The 13,605-nt window shown below is 39.5% G+C and overlaps 1 protein-coding gene across 18 annotated transcripts in view; it reads left to right on the forward strand.

Moving 5' to 3' along the window:
* Cdc42bpa (CDC42 binding protein kinase alpha) overlaps nucleotides 1-13,605 on the forward strand; it is a 310,452-nt gene that overhangs the window by 132,207 nt on the left and 164,640 nt on the right. For 2 of the 18 annotated variants that reach the window (XM_070023212.1, XM_070023209.1), the window contains one exon: nucleotides 10,556-10,696. The exons of the other annotated variants lie outside the window; for them this stretch is intronic. The gene's annotated coding sequence lies outside the window, so the exon portion shown is untranslated. The remainder of the gene's footprint in view (nucleotides 1-10,555; nucleotides 10,697-13,605) is intronic. 18 annotated transcript variants of the gene reach the window in all.

Consider the following 13,605-nt stretch of genomic DNA (forward strand, 5'->3'; position numbering starts at 1 on the left):
TCAGTTCCTAGAAGAGGATAGTTTTCCTCTTTTCTTTGTAGACTTTACATTCTGGGTCTTGGCTCTGGAAGTTGGGTTTGAGCAAGTGTCCCAGGGCACTTACTCCAGAGCGGAGGGGGAAAAGGGCTCTATGTTTCATTGCTAAGTCTGATGCTAATTAATTATAGGGCTTTTGGTAGATGCCCTGCCAAAAACAATGCTGTTGACAATTTAAACAAGTTAATCAGTAATTAGTGCTGAATTTTGTCTTAAGGTTTTCTGTAGCTGCTGAAATAACTGGGTTTTTTTCTTTTTCTTTTTCTTTTTTTTTTTTTTTTTTTTGTCGGTTGTGGGCCTGAACTCTGGGCCTGGGCACTGTCCCTCAGCTCTTCAGCTCAAGGTTAGCCCTCTACCACTTGAGCCACAGCGCCACTTCCGGCTTTTTCTGCTTATGTGGTGCTGAATCGAACCCAGGGCCTCATGCATGCAAGGCAAGCACGCTACCACTGAGCCACCTTCCCAGCCCGGTTTTTTTCTTTTATTCACTTAATATGATGGATTATTTTGACTTGAAACTAGATTTTTAGCGAGGCACTGGTGGCTCATGCCTGTAATCTTAGCTACTTAGGAGGCTGAGATCTGAAGATCACTGTAATGAAACCAGCCTATGCAGGAAAGTCTGTGAGACTCTTATCTCCAATTAATAACAGAAAAAGCCAGAAGTGGCTTTGTGGCTCATGTGGTAGAGTGCTTGCGCAAAAAGGAGCTGAAGGACAGCACCCAGGCCTAGAGTTTAAGCCCCAGGACTGGCAAAAACTAAAAGTTAAAAAAAATGGATTTTTATATTTTAAAGCACTTTTAGGTTCATAGCAAAATGGAACAGAAATCATAGAGTTGCTATTTGTCTCCTTTCCCCATATATATATGGCTCAGGGTAGTATATTTGTTACAGGCCATGAGCTGCACTAACTTCCCTTTATTAGCCCAAGTCTGTAATGACATTTTTTAAAAAAGAGCTATGTTCATATATTTATTTTATATTTTGCTTATATAACTTACATGATATATAAGAACTCAGTATTATTAAGTATCATTAGAACCTTTTGCATTTGACAGATTTTCTTGTATCAGGTACATAATATTTGTTAAGCAATGGATATATATGATTCATAATTTAGAAATTTTCTTTTTTAAATATTTTTTATTGTAAAGATGCTGTACAGAGGGGTTACAGTTATATGAGTTAGGTAATGAGTACATTTCCTCTTGAGGGTTTTTAACCCCTCCTTTTTCTCCTACTATCCCTTCCCTCCCCAACTCCTCCCTCCCCCCAAGTTGTAAAGTTCTTTTTCAACATAGTGTCTTGTACATCTGATTGTTACAATGGGTCAACTGAATCATTGTTTCAGCATTTTGTTATTTCCCTTCCCCTCCCCAAATTAGAAAAAAATTAGAAAAATGTATACACAAGATGCAGGGCGCTGGAATCAAATACAGTGAAAACTGGTTATACCATGGGGGAAGAACATACAAAAGAAACAAAAATATCACATAGTGCATTAAAAACAACAGCAACAAAGGAAAACCTCTTGTGTCCCTATCTTGGGGTTCATTTCAGTTAGCATCATCTTTTTTTTTTTTTTTTCCTGTCGGTCCTGGGGCTTGAACTCTGGGCCTGGGCGCTGTCCCTGAGCTCTTCAGCTCAAGGCGAGCACTCTACCACTTGAGCCACAGCACCGCTTCTGGCCTTTTCTAGGATTATCCTAGACGTATACTTCTTATTGCAAATAAGGGAAAACCATGGGACCTATGTTTCTTTGGGTCTGGCTTACTTCACTTAATATAATTTTTTCCAAGTCTTTTCATTTCCTAACATTCTATGGGTTTTGACAGATGTCACATGACAAACATCCACTGTTATAGTATTATTAGAGTTTCACCGCCATAAAAATTCTCTCTTCCTGTTTATTTTTCCTCTCTCTAGCCCTGAGTTTTTACTGTCACGATAGTTTTGCTTTTACAGAATGTCCTGTAGGAGATCCTGTGACAGCCTTTTCATATCGACTTCTTTCAATTAGTAATGTACATTTACGATTGTTCCATGTTCTCTTATGATACCTAATACCCCATTGTCTGGATATTTCCCAACCGAATCTATTTTTTTTTCTCTGTTTCCAGGTTTTTTATTTTTTATTTTTGGTCAGTCCTAGGGCTTGATCCCAGGGTCTAGATACCGTCTCTGAGCTTTTCTGCTCAAGGCTAGCACTCTATTGCTTTGAGTCACAGCTTCACTTCCATTTTTCTGGTGGTTAGTTTGAGATAAGAATCTCACGGACTTTCCTGCCCAGGCTAGCTTTGAACCATGATCCTTAGACCTCAGCCTCCTGAGCAGCTAGGATGACAGGTATGAGCCACCGACACCCAGCCATTTCTCTCCACATTTTGACAGTTAAGAACAATGCTGCTATCAGCATCAATGTATAGGTTTTTAAAAATCTTATGTGTAACTTTTAAATTGTTATCATAAAGGTGATGTAAATTTTCAGCTCATTTGGATAAATTTCAAGGAGCATGATTGCTAGATCATCTGTCAATAGCATGTTTCAATTTCATGAGAAAATGGTTAACCCATTTTGTATTTCCACCCATACCAAATGCTTATCTGCTCACCAACCTCTGATTTTGCCCATGTTTTGGGTTTGGGCTATTTTAATTTGCTATTTAATTTACAAAATACTATGTAAAGCATCTTTGTAGATTTTTCCCAGTTTAAAATCAGATTGTTAATTTTCTTACTGTTGAGTTTTAGGAGTTCTTTGTACAGTCTGTGTAACCCCTTTGTCAGATGTGTATTCACAAACATTTGTTGATCTGGAACTACTTTCTTTATTTTCTTGGCAGTGTCTTTCCTTCACATAACAGAAGTTTTAAAACAAAAAAAGTAACTTCTTTAATAACAGCTTCTATTAACTACTTTCAAGGTCTGTGCTCTTACTGATAGTGTAGTATATGATTATTTATGTATTTTTGTATTAGCATATATTTGCTATATAGGGAGATTAATTATACATCTCTGCACTTTTGCATTGGATTCCAGTCAACCTTGCCACTCTCTCAGAGGCCTCGTCTTCCTCCTCTATCCAAAATGGCACCTCCAGCAGGTTTCCTTGTTAGCATTTTATAGTTGCAAATAATCTTTTTTGATAGTATTCGGCTTCCTTTTTTTTTTTTTTTTTTTTTTTTTTTGGGTCTGGTCGTGGGGCCTGAACTCTGGGCCTGGGCACTGTCCCTCAGCTATTCAGCTCAAGGCTAGCGCTCTACCACTTGAGCCACAACGCCACTTCTGGCTTTTTGCTTATGTGGTGCTGAGGAATCAAACCCAGGGCCTCAGGCATGCAAGGCAAACGCTCTACCACTGAGTCAACTTCCCAGCTCCGTATTCAGCTTCCTTTATCCACCCTGCCAGCTGGTTGTTGTTGTTTTTTTTTTTTCAATAATATAATAGCTAGTGTTATGGCTCATGTGATAAAGTGCTTACTTAGCATGTTCAAGACCTGGGTTCAGTGCCCACTACTGAGGGGAAAAAAGTCCCAGGACAAATGGCGTATGGTTGTGTTTAATTGTCCATCAAATGATGGACAATGGCTATTTTTACATCTGTAATCATGGGGCATGTCAACCCATAGTTTTCTGCTTTTGTAATGTCTGTCAGTTTTGATACTTTGGTTATGATGAATTTAAGTAATGAATCGAGGAATATTTGTTTCTTTCCTATTTTTTCAAAAGATTCTACATTACACTGATGGTTCTTTCCTTGAATATATAGAGAGTTTAACAGTGAACTTTGGGCTTGGGTTTTCTTTTTGGGAATGTTCATCCTCAAAGCTAATTTTCTTGAAGGCTGTAGAGCTGTCTAGATTTTATGTTGCATTTTATCCAAGTTCATTCAGTATACTTTGGGGTTTGTGGACTTTGTTACATTAAAGTTATCGTTTTTATTGTGATGGAGTTGTTCATAATGTCTTATTATTCTTTTGCTCTCTATAGACACTGAAGCCAACTTATCTTTTTCAGTGGTAATATTCATATTATGTATTTTAGTTCTCTTATTTTTCTTAAAATGTTCATATTAGAGCCTTTTCAGTCTCAGGAAATATTAAAGCTATGTTAGATTTGTGAGTCTGTGTTTTTGTGTCTTTTTAAATTGCTAAATTTTTTTGCCTTTGTTATTTATTTTTCTTTTCTTTGGATTTAACTTGCTCATTTGTTTTCTAGATTTTCAAGGTTGAAAATTATGGATTTGATTCTTTTCCATTTCAGTTTAAGTATTAAAACTATAAAGTTCTCTTTGAGTAGTGATGAGATACATCCCAAAGATTTGTTGTTTTGTGTATTTTCATTATCATTGATTTAAAAATGCAGTTCGGTTTTCTCCTTGATCCATCAAATATGAAGTTCATAATTTATTTTTAAGTTTGAGGCTGTTTGGATGTTTCATATTTATTTTTGTTGGTGTCATAACAAACTTTACTTTTCCAATACTTTCAAAATTTGTTTTATGGTCAGAATATGAACAGTTCTTTATGAATATGTGCCCTTGAAAATAATGCTAGTTCTACACTGATTGCTTGTGTTTTGTAAATGTTGTTAGGTCTAGATGGTGGACCTTGCTGAGATCAGGCAGGCTTTACTGCCTGTTGTTTAGCTCTGTCGGTGTCTGAGACATTCTCAAGTCTCCAGATGGGACTCCAAGTTGTGGGTGTGTTTATTTCTCCATAACTGGACTTTGAGAAATCCAAATGGATGAATAAATCACCACAGTTTTCAAGCCTTGAGAAATTTTTACATCTTCCTCCTACTTTTATCACAGTAGACTGCTTTCCATGTGTAGTAATGTCTCCAGTCTTGTTTGTCATACCCTTATTAGTCAGCTTTCTTTTGGTTTAAACCTTTTTTTTCCCTACATTTGCATTTAAGGTAAATCTTTATTGCCTAGGCATTAGTTTAATATTGTGAAAATCAATCCTACCCCTAACAGCATAATCTAACATAATAATAATAATAATCCTATGACTAACGGCATAATCTAACATAATAATCCTATGCCTAACAGCATAATCTAACATAATAATAATAATCCTACCCCAATGGCATAATCTAACAGAATAATAATAATCTACGACTAACGTTATAATCTAACATAATAATAATAATCCTACGACTAACAGCATAATCTAACTATAATAATCCTACGTCTTACAGCATAATCTAACATAATAATAATAATAATCCTACAACTAACAGCATAATCTAACATAATAATAATCCTACGATGAACAGCATAATCTAACATAATAATAATAATCCTACAACTAATGGCATAATCTAACATAATAATAATCCTACAACTAATGCCATAATCTAACATTATAATCCTATGACTAACAGCATAATCTAACATAATAATAATAATCCTACAACTAATGGCATAATCTAACATAATAATAATAAGCCTACGACTAACAGCGTAATCTGTGAAAGTGATTAGTAAATTGGATTTCAAAGAAGTAGAAACGTTTTAAAACTTCTGTGGAAGACCCTCCTAAAACTCAACAATAAGAAACTAGCCATCTGATTTTAAAATGGGGAAAAAAATCTAAAAAGGCTTTTTATGCAGTATCTGAGGGAATTGTAAATTAAAACACGAGGTATTGCTATGCACTTGTTAAAATAGCCCAAATCCAAAACATTTGGACAAGTCTGTTTGTGGATCAGATTATGACTCATGCCACGTACTAGGATGGATTAAATGGATTAAAGGTACAAGTGTAATACAATAAGACAACATAATCCTACTATCTAGCCTTAGGCACCTGGTTGAGTATTGTATGGTTTGTCAACTTAATCAAAGAAAGCTGACTGTACATCTACAAGATCTTCAGGATGTGTGTTGTGAGTACTTCTAGGTAGGGGTAGAAATGGTAACACTCGTTTGTGTTTCCCTGAAGTCATCCTGGGATAAGTCAGAAGGGAATGGGTGCCTATAGGCAGGAGTGGGAGAGGTTCTTCCAAAGAAGAACCTTTTTGTTTTTATTTTTTATTTTTTTGGGTCTGGTCGTGGGGCTTGAACTCTGTGCCTGGGTGCTGTCCCTTAGCTCTTCAGCTCAAGGCTAGCGCTCTACCACTTGAGCCACAGTACCACTTCCGGCTTTTTTCTTTTTGCTTATATGGTGCTGAGGAATTGAACCCAGGGCCTCGAGCATGCAAGGCAAGCGCTCTACCACTGAGCCACCTTCCCAGCCCTTTGTTTTTATTTTTTGAGGCATGTAAACTCCTTATCTACTTAATCATTTAAATGTCCAGGACAATGCCCAGGCCCAGAGTTTAAGCCCCATGAATGACAAAAAAAAAAAAAATCATTTAAATGAACTGTACAATTTGTGGGTGGGGATAATAGGGAAAAACTGAGAGAGAGCTAGGGAAGGGGTGAATTATCCAAAAAGAAATGTATGTATTAGTTTATTTATGAACTAACTCCTCTGTATATCACCTTTATAATAACGATACAAAATTTTAAAAAGTCTTCCAAGTTGAGATGAAATTTACTGAGCTGTGAGTATCATTTAGGGAAGAAGTAATTCTAAACTAAAATTTCCCTAGGTAATAGAAAAGAAGGCACCCAGTGCAATTCATGGTCCACAGCTAGAATAACCTTGTTTCTAAAGTCTGATTAGAGGTAGAGAGGAATACATGTGATACTTTTACCACTGAAGTGTGGCACCAGTGGCTCTCTATGTGGGGAAGAGAGGAACGCTGCATTTCTTCATCTGGGTGACATACATTGTTTATATTATAATTGTGTTTAATTCTATATTTCCTATTTTTATGTCCACTCTTATCAATTATAAGTATTATAAAAATAATTTTAAAGAAATTTTGATAATCATGAAATATTTATCTAATAAGTTACCTTTACATTAAATAACACCTACTAGAGGTTGAGAGGAACTTTAAGAGAAGAGCACTTAGCACTTCCCAGCTTAGAAGACGCTAAGTCACTGTACAAGACTTACAAGTGCTTCTTTTTGGAAGGTGGAACCTCACTCCATGCTAAAATGATTGGGAAAGCAGAGCAATGTCTTGTAGAGGCAGCAAGAACTGGGTCCTCAAAACAGTTCCACTACTGGTTTAGAAGCCAGCCAGCCAGCCAGCCAGCCAGCCAGCCCTCAGTCAGCCAGTCAGCCAGCCAGTCAGTCAGTCAAATTTGTGTCCCTTAGGGACTACCCAACTTCATTTGAAGCTAATCTACTGGAATATATAGTCTGCAGTACACAACAATTCAACCAATGCTAGGATTGTTTGTTCACACCACCAACGAAGGCACATTACATTGCAAGTAAGGCTCCTTTCTTCCCCTCCCCTCCCCTCCCTCCCCCTCCCTCCCCCTCCCTCCCCCTCCCTCCTTCCCTTCTTCCCTCTCTCCTTCCTTCCTTCCTTCCTTCCTTCCTTCCTTCCTTCCTTCCTTCCTTCCTTCCTTCCTTCTTTCCTTCCCTCCCTCCCTCCCTCCCTCCCTCCTTCCTTCCTTCCTTCCTTCCTTCCTTCCTTCCATTCTATTCTTTTTCTTTCTCTCCTCTTCCTCCCTCTCTTTTCTTTTCCCCTCCCTCCCTCCCTCCTTTTCTTCCTTCCTTTTCTTTCTCTTTCTTTCTTTCTTTCTTTCTTTCTTTCTTTCTTTCTTTCTTTCTTTCTTTCTTTCTTTCTTTCTTCTCTCTCTCTCTTTCTCTCTCTCTCTCTTTCTTTCTTTCTTGCTCTCTTTCTTCTTTTTCTTTCTCTCTCCTCCCTCCCTTCCCTCCTTTATTCCTTCCTCTCTATTCTTTCTTTCCTCTTCCTCCCCCTCTTTCCTTTTCCTTTCCTTTCCTCTCCCCCTCCCCTCCCCCTCCCTCCCTCCCTCCTTCCTTCCTTCCATTCTATTATTCTTTCTTTTTCTTTCTCTCCTCTTCCTCCCTCTCTTTCCATTTCTTTTCCCTTCCTTCCTTCCTTCCTTCCTTTCTTTCTTTCTTTCTTTCTTTCTTTCTTTCTTTCTTTCTTTCTTTCTTTCTTTCTTTCTTTCTTTCTTTCTTTCTTCTCTTTCTCTCTCCTCCCTCCCTTCCCTCCTTCCTTCCTTCCTCTCTATTCTTTCTTTTTCTTTCTTTCCTCTTCCTCCCTCTCTTTTCTTTTTCCCTTCCCTTCCCTTCCCTTCCCTTCCCTTCCCTTCCCTTCCCTTCCCTTCCCTTCCCTTCCCTTCCCTTCCCTTCCCTTCCCTTCCCTTCCCTTTCCTTTCTCCCTCCCCTCCCCCTCTCCCTCTCCTTTATTCTTTTGGTGTGACAGAGTGGAACAGGTAATATGCAACCCTGGAAGGCCTGACTGATTTAGGGACCTGAGAAGGAGGTGTTCATCACTTAAAGACTGCCTGTCATCTCTGTTAACTTGTTCAAACCTAGAAAGTAGCTAGTTGCTAAGAGGTACTGATTATGCACAGTACCTTAAGTCCTTGTTAGGAATTCCTTTTTCTGCTTTGGAAAACCTGAAGACAGATCTGTCAGTTTTTCAGAGGTGGTCCTGGTGGGGGATAGCGGGAGGCTGGTTGTGGGCGTCAGAGCAGCAGGCCCTGATTGCATAGAACATGCAGTGTATGTGAAAGTCCTTATTAGGAGATGTAAAGTGCCCGCATCTCTGTCAGTGGTTAGGATTAGTTCTCCAGAGAGGCAGAGATAGCCAGGACTTGGAGTTTTCTGTGAAAAAAAGATCACCTTAAACAGTATACACAAGTTTTGTGCTTTATACAGGAGTGATGCCTTAGGAGAGAGGAAGGTAGAATGGTTGTGCAGTTTTTGTTTTGGGGGGAGATCTTAGGAAGGTTTTTTGGTGAATAGGAAGGAGCCAGGAGAGAGGCATTGAAGGCAGGAAAGAAAATTTTGATGAAACAGAATATAAAGGAAAAGAAAGGGTAAGTCTGGGATCAAGATTGTAAATAATACTGTTAACCTTGACAGTGGTAGAGACAGGTGTTCCCAGGTTCAAATGGAACAGAGAAGGACACAAGAAAATTGGGAACATTTAAAGTGACATGAACACATACGAAGGACGCTTTAGTTAGGTTATATAGGCCATTAGTTATATTACTGTGATGTAGAACTAGGTTATTAATTGTGGGAAGAACAGCAGATAGAATAATCGGATAGCACATGGATTTCAGAAGATCAGTAAAGGTCAGTTGAGAACAATGAGACATTAATGGTGGGACTAGTAGATTTACATGTAGACTTGAGGACTCAACTATGGAAAAAAGGAAGCAATAATAAGTTATACTGTTGTGTTTTTTTGTTTTTGTTTTTGTTTTTGTGCTGGCCCTGGGCTTGAATTCAGGGACTGGATGCTGGCTCTGAGCTTAATTTAACATTCAAGGTTAGCATGTACCACTTGAGTATCAGCTCCATGTCTGGCTTTTTGGTGGTTAATTGGAAGTAAGTGTATCATGGACTTCCTGCCTAGGCTGGCTTTGAATTACAATCCTCAGCTCTCAGCTTCCTGAGTAGCTAGTTTTACAGGCGTGAGCCACTGGCACCAGTCTTCAATAAATTATAGATATATCACACACATTTATAATATACGTATGCACATACAAAATGTTCTTCATAAAAGGGACTGAAACACCAAAGAAGGCATTGGGTGGTGGGGTTGTAGTTCCCCATTGGGCCAACAAGTGAGGCAGATACTTGAGGAACACTGGTTTTGCTCAGGGAAGTTGTAGAGTGCATTGCAGGCGGAGCTGGGAGCTGGCAGCCACCAAATCTAGCTGCCATCTCAGAGTGACTCCTGCCTGGTCACAGACCAGTCCCTTCAGACTGTGTATGTGTAGGGCTGGGAAGGTGGCTCAGTGGTAGAGCGCTTGCCTTGCATGCCTGAGGCCCTGGGTTCGATTCCTCAGCACCACATAAGCAGGAAAAAAAAGCCGGAAGTGGCGCTGTGGCTCAAGTGGTAGTGCGCTAGCCTTGAGCTGAAGAGCTGAGGGACAGCGCCCAGGCCCAGACAGAGTTCAGGCCCCATGACTGGACCAAAAAAAAACAAAAAACAAAAAAACAAACAGACTGTGTATGTGTAAAATAAAAGCACAAAAGCTATCGCTGATGGCTTAAAAACCATATTGGCCAGGCTGTGAACTTTACTGCTATTCATTCCAGTTGAAACCTATCTTTGCTGGTCTTAGGTGCTATTTATCAACCAGTAAGGTTAGAAATAGGTGACCTTGAATAGATAGTGATTTCCTTTGAGGTAATTCATCTTCCACTAGGAATTTGTAAATAGGTTTATAGGCCCAAAGGATATTAGGTAGGAACATTTCTCAATTATGCTTTTTCTTTAAAAAAATCAAAGCATAATTTATCTAATTCCTACAAGAAACACATAAGTCATGGGAACCAATAAAGATCAAGATGTAATTGAAATTCACCAGCTCTGTGACTTAAGAACCTTCTCTCTACAACTCATTTATTGTCAGTTACTACTTAACTTAACGCTGGGTTTTCCTTTTTGCTTTCAGGAAAACCTTTAACTTACGCCCTGGGTGTTGCCTGTCCACAGCTTCCTGGTGGCTCACCGCTTCTGCCTTCGCCAGCCTTGCTCCGGCAGCTTCAAGGCTTGTTGTGAAAGCTTGCTGCTTTGGCCTGCTACCCTGCTTCAGGTGTCAAAAGCTTTTAATTAGCTTGCTACCTCGGATCACTATAATTAGGCCCTGTGTATCTACATAACCCTGTCCTTGGGCCTGAAAGGAAAATTACCTGTAGATGTCCATTCTTTAAAATCTCTCTACTCTGGCTGTGCTGGGATTTATGGGAAAGTACAGGAAGTTTGAAGTTAGAGTGTATGGTTCACCTTGAATGGTGCTGGTCTTTACCATAGGACATAAAGGTGTGTGGGTACATTTCGTTTTATGGTCAGTGTCTGTTCTTGTTGGTTGATGCCCAGGCTAAACAAATTAAATGTTTTGGCTATTGCTGCTATATAATATAAACTGTGCCTCTTTAAGGAATATCTCTGGTGATTGGGTAAACTCTTAAGTAGTAATTTTAGTTTGCTTGTTATAGATGTTCACCTCATCAATAGTAAATATTTTGAATATAACTTAATCATTCATAAAACAGGATTAAAAAATTAAAACTAGAGTCTCTTGCTAGGTGCCAGTAGCAGTAGCTCATGCCTGTAATCATAGCTATTCAGGAGGGTGAAATCTGAGGATTTTGGTCCCTGAGATTCTTATCTCCAAAAAGCTGGAAGTGGAGTTGTGGCTCAGGTGGTAGATCACTAGCCTTGAGCATGAAAGCTACGGATCAGTGTGCAGGCCCTGAGTTAAAGTCCCAAAGCTGGTATGTGCACCCCCAAAACAGCAACAATAAAAACATCCAAGATCTGGGGCTGGGAAGGTGGCTCAGTGGTAGAGCGCTTGCCTTGCATGCTCGAGGCCCTGGGTTCGGTTCCTCAGCCCCACATAAGCAAAAAGAAAAAAGCCGGAAGTGGCGCTGTGGCTCAAGTGGTAGAGTGCTAGCCTTGAGCTGAAGAGCTGAAGGACAGCGCCCAGGCCCAGAGTTCAGGCCCCACGACCGGACCAAAAAAAACAAAAAAAACATCCAAGATCTTACTAAGTAGCTCATGCTGACCTTGAACTTGAGTTCCTCTTGACTTGGTCTCCTATGTGTTGGGATAATAAGTGTAAGTATGCCACCATGCCAGGTCAGAACAGTTTTAGAAAAAAAACAACACAACAAAAACAAAGTAGTGATTGCCACCAGTGCTATGAACCTCATTAACACACCAGTAGCTGTTGCATACAGACATGATGAATGGGAAGAAACCTTCCCATTCTGTGAGTACTTAGAGTAGTATACCTATTCATCACCTGACTCTGAATAACTTCAAGTCTGCAAACCTTAGCTACGAAGTTCCTAAGTGGAGGTTGTACAATGTGCATGTATTGATGTAAGGTTCTACATGAGATGGCATAAAAATGTGCACAGGCCAGTGTCATATATACAGAGTAAGCTTTCTGAAGTTAGTTGTTTTTTTGTTATTTTAGTATTGTTAAAATTATGCTAGATTATATAGGAAAGATAAAAAGGAGACTACGACATAAAACAATAAGCAGTCCCCTGAGAGAGCAGCGACTCAAGCACATGACTGCATTCCTTTATCGCAGGGCCACGTTGTTGAGTTTCAACATCAGTGTGGTAGTATACTTGGAGCTGAGAATATTGGTCCTTTATAATTTTCCATGTATGTACAAAATGGTAGATAATGAATCATTCATTGATCCAGCAAATATTTACTGAGTTCCTACTGGTTCTTTTGTTGTTGTTGTTGTTGTTGGTCGTGGGGCTTGAACTCTGGGCCTGAGCGCTGTCCCTCAGCTCTTCAGCTCAAGGCTAGCACTCTCCCACTTGAGCTACAGTGCCACTTCCAGTTTTCTGGTGGTTTATTGGGGATAAGAGTTTGACGGACTTTCCTGGCCTTTCCTGCCCGGGCTGGCTTCAAACCGAGATCCTCAGATCTCAGCCTTCTGAGTAGCTAGGATTACAGGCATGAGCCACTGGCTCCCGGCTCCTACTGGTTCTTATGTACTAGGCATATACTAGTGAACAAATGTGGTAGCAGTACCTGATCCATAATAAATACAATACATAAATAGAATACATAGTTTGTTCAATACTGATAAGAACTAAGAAAAAGGAAGCCAAGTAAAGGAATAGAAAGTAACAGGGCAGTGAGGCATTCTGTGTGGAGGGAGAGAGAGTAGGTGAGGCTGTGAGTCTATGCAGATAGACTATTCCATGTAAAGGGAAAACCAGGTGTGAGGCAGGATTGAGTAAGGTGGGCATTTCGGCTGGAGCAGAGTGATCTGGGGTGAGGATTATGAGCCCAGGAAGTCGGGGCTCACAGATTATATATAAGGATTTTGTTTTTTACTTCGAGGGAGCTATGACTCTGCTAGACGTTTGGCTGCAAGCCATGTTTCACCAGGATCTCTGTGCCTGCCGTGTTGAGAATAGTTGTGTGTGTTGGCCATGATAGAAGGAGAGAGTTCAAGGCCTGCAAACCAATACAGGGACAGAACAGAGAAGTTGTAGTCAATTCTGAGTATTATATTAAGGGGAGACAAGATTGCACAACTGCATGACAACTGTTTCTTGGATATTGAAATCATTTTTAGTATAGTGTGATCATTCCTAAATTGTAGATTGTAGCTGCAGAGGTACTTAATTTGTGTTTAAAAATATATTTAACAAATATATTTGTCACATACTGATTATTTCTGAGGTGTGCAATTTTCCTAACATTAGAGAACCTTACTATAAAGTATTTAAAAGACATCTCTGTAGTGCTTTAAATAAAATATATCTTTCCAACTGCAGTGGCTCATACCTGTAATCTTAGATACTTGAGGGTGAAGATTGGGAGGTTCATGGTTCAAGGCTAGCCTAGGCAAAAAGTTCATGAGACGTCTCAACAGAGAAAGCTGGGTGTGGTGGGTATGCACCTGTCATGTCATCCTGGCTCTGGCAGGAAGCATAAAGAGTTCACTATCTAGGCCTGCCTAGG

The sequence above is a fragment of the Dipodomys merriami genome, unplaced genomic scaffold (assembly GCF_024711535.1).
Source record: "Dipodomys merriami isolate MVZ:Mamm:240054 unplaced genomic scaffold, mDipMer1.0.p SCAF_158, whole genome shotgun sequence".
NCBI classification, from domain to species: domain Eukaryota; kingdom Metazoa; phylum Chordata; class Mammalia; order Rodentia; family Heteromyidae; genus Dipodomys; species Dipodomys merriami.